The sequence below is a fragment of the Electrophorus electricus genome, unplaced genomic scaffold (genome assembly GCF_041902795.1).
Source record: "Electrophorus electricus isolate QZ-2024a unplaced genomic scaffold, ASM4190279v1 Scaffold35, whole genome shotgun sequence".
Lineage (NCBI taxonomy): Eukaryota > Metazoa > Chordata > Actinopteri > Gymnotiformes > Gymnotidae > Electrophorus > Electrophorus electricus.
In genome coordinates, this window is record NW_027658638.1 from 1,323,079 (window position 1) to 1,326,679 (window position 3,601).

Below are 3,601 nucleotides of genomic sequence, written 5' to 3' on the forward strand. Positions count from 1 at the left end.
AATTGCTCAAGATATACTCACTCGTAAGTCACTTTGGATATAAGTATCAGGTAAATGTATGATTGTGTTTTTTATAATCTTGTACACATAAATGTCATATTCAACCAGAATATGTAAAACACATTGTCAAATCGTGTTTATAAAAATATGTTTCAGTTTTAATTCTTTTCTATAACTTCATGTCACTTATGTTGATATGGTTGTTGGCTAAGACAACAATGGCCACAAGAGGGAGACAAAGAGCTTCCCTAGTAATCAATGAAAACAGGCATACCCTGTAACTGTATGCTATACTATTCTTTTATTTTATATTTTTCCTTGATGTCCACTTACAATGTTTGCATGGCTTTATGTTCCAAAAATAATCATAATCTATTTTACCGAAATATTTTCCAACCTGTTTATCTTGTAGAATTAGGACATGTATTACATTACGAATAAAGAATTCTGCGCTGCATACACTTAGTCATCGGTAATATAACTTGCAGTTATATAACTTCTAGTGAAAATCCTTGAAGCAGTCAACACCATCATCTGAGCGAGCTCCATTTAACCCTCTGAGGTTAAACAAAGAATTGCAGCTAAATGTGTGAACATTATCACGTGTGTCACTTCATAACAAGTTAAGCTTCATAATAGGTCACGAAGTCAAGAAAATTCATACCTAAGCATTACTTTGTTTGATGTGTTTATTGATGTATTTGGGTATAACCAGGTCATTTGCCTGTTTTTATGTATTGACCTTTATTGCTCCAAAATACTACTCACATCTTCCAATGTTGTTGACCCCCACTTCTAAGAAATAGGAAATGGTCTAATCCTTAGTTGTGGATAAGTATAAGACTAAACAGCTGTGAACTAATTCCACACGAGGGGAGTCATCTCTGGAAACGTGTCCTGGTGCGAGGCGTGCAGTGGTCCCTGTCCTGCGAACACAATGAGACACAGAGGTGAGATATCAGTTAAAAAGGTTTGAGAAAGTACATCCTCCACTGACAAGATTCTGCTGTTTAAATGTAAATGGATCTGAGACTTGAACAGGTCTGCTCCTTCTCTCAGCCAATATCGAAACAGCTATGAGAATGATCTCAGTAAGTAACTCAAAAAGGATAGGAGCTTCTCCTTCCTGTTTTCTTTGTTCTCTTCTTGTTAGTGTTTGCTCTTTCAAAACACTCCTGCACTCATTCCTCACACTAAAACATGAACCTGGTGTTGTTTACACAGTGACTTGGTGTGAGGCATCTGATCCATGATTTCTCCCTGGGGTCACAGGTCTCGTTTGTCGCCTTTTTTCTCCTTAAGACAAAAACAAATTAAAATAAGAGCAGAAAAATTGAGCAGAAATAAACAACTATTAAAATTCTAGATGCACTGTGGAATGTTCAGAGAAAAACAAGACACTCCAGTCTCTATTGTATTTAATATGTGGTATTTAACTGCCTATATGGGGACATTACGAGAAGGGAGTGGGCTCAGCTGGCCTGTCTATGATTTTATTTTTTTATTTTTTTTTATCCTAGTCTTTGATTAAGTAAAGGCATTTTCCTTTCAAAAAGAAAAAAGAAAAGGAATGAAACATCTGAAACACAAACATAAAAATAGGTATGCATTTATCTAATAAACTGATGACTACGATTAGGTGAGACAAGTTTTAGGATATAATAATAAGTGTATAATTTCCATCACACTTTTCACCTGAGTCTCCCGTGTTTCTGAATAAAAGAAAGTAATATAACACACGCAGTTATACAATTTCCAAAAGGCATATTATTTAGAAATAAAGAACTTGGTTATTATTTGGTTATTAGGACACATGAGGAAAGCATTTTAGTTGCATTCATTTTGCCAAAGACATCCATGATTGAAACAAGCTTCCTGTCACCACTGACCACCCTCCTAGCGTCCATGTCTCCACGGTTTCCCTGTCTAGTGTCTTTGTTTTGATTTACTCCCTTGTTGTGGTTCCATTCCTACGTTTCGTTTTCTGCACCCCTCATAATTTGCACTTGTGTCTGGTTTAATGCTCATTTGACCATGTTTTTAAGCCCTGTTTTAGTTTAGTCTTGTTGCTATTTATTGTAAGTCCAGCTGCTGTTTGTTAATCGAGGCTTCCGTGCATGTGAATATAAGCCTGAATGTTTATCTTCGCCCCTTTGTTATAGCCTGCATCCCTGGTTTGTCTTCGTGCACTTTTCTTTACTTTAGTTTATCATGAATTCTCGGACTCTCCATGTTAATAATTTGACACTGGACTTTGGATTTGCCCCTAATAAATCTCACTTTTTTCCACACACTGCGTCCGCCCCCTTACCGCTCATCGTTACACTTCCCCAACCTACTATATTTACATTAAAACTCCGTCAACAGCAGTCTTTAACGTTGAGGTTTTTTTTCAATCTGTGTAAAATGACATAATTTCTGCTGTTTCAGAAGTGAAGGATTTGCGTGCTCTAAATTTTCATCATGCCAATGCATAGAGGTTTTGGTATGGAGATTTTTTCACGATCTATAGGAGCAGGTGTAATGGATTATAAAGTTGACGAAAAAGAAACCATCCGTTTCGCCCCCGTTTATGTCCATAGATTACCAAAAATAGTACTGCGCTGATTCTTTCGAGGACAGTTAATTTGACCGGATGTCGCAGCAGTACGGCCGACTACTCCTGATCATAACGTATTCATGACAACTCAGCCCTTTTTACGACTGAGGTGCTCACACGACAAGGCGTGATCTTGCACCTTTTATGTGTTTTAAGAAAAACGCTCAGTGTTTTAAAGTGCAGCAGCGAATTTTCCTCTAACGCGTTACTGAGCTCTGTGAGCAGAGTAATTTCTCCCATTGTGTTGAAATGAACAGGTGTCTGTTAAACTCATTCATGAGCGTATTTTAACTCGCGTTCAATATCGTCCGAGCTGTAATCTTTTGAATTCTGTAACTATGCGGCGTCATACGTATAACATTCTAGTCGCGTGGTGTGATAGCAACTGCTGGTCAGAATAAACAGAAGACAAACAGTAGTGCAAACATTTCAAAAAGATACGATTACAAAAGTGAGATGCATTTTTGGCAGAACAGCGTTCATCCTTTTGAAGTTAGTTGCAGCAATTCTCACACTTTAGATCCGACCTACATTGTAAGACATCCTCCTGTTGAGTTGGATATCAGTGTTTTAAGCAGGTTTCTGTTTTGTAGGAGGACGGTAAGTAGCTGGAAGATTCCACCGTGTCAGCGCATCGTAGAGTGAGTTATTAACACAGCTGGCGAATGGTACAACTAACACACCACTTTAAATTTTGATATGGGGCCCTTTTTAGATAGAGATTGCCTGTTATGGATTAGAATGAGGCTCTGCAGCATCTCAGATTGAAAAAGAAATAAAGAACGCAGAGAAGAACAGAATAACTATATATATATATATATAAATAGAATCTTTGTCGGCTGAAGATCTCTAGGGACCGAATACACATTGCTGGGTCATATGTCTCTGCATGTTCCAAATGGGAAACCATAAGGTGGAGGAGGAGTTGAGCAAAGAGACCCTGGGTGAATGTCGGAGAAACACATGGGAGGACAACCGACGGAAGGCTGCACGTGTGGGGCG

The 3,601-nt window shown here is 38.1% G+C and overlaps 1 long non-coding RNA gene across 1 annotated transcript; it reads right to left on the minus strand.

Annotated features, from left to right (window-relative positions):
* Positions 1-705: 705 nt before the first annotated feature.
* On the minus strand, positions 706-3,296 carry LOC118241265 (uncharacterized). The gene is made up of 3 exons (XR_004775948.2): positions 3,131-3,296; positions 1,221-1,296; positions 706-926 (listed from the first exon to the last, which is right to left on the minus strand). It is a non-coding gene; the product is annotated as an uncharacterized LOC118241265 (long non-coding RNA).
* Between the last annotated feature and the right edge of the window lie 305 nt (positions 3,297-3,601).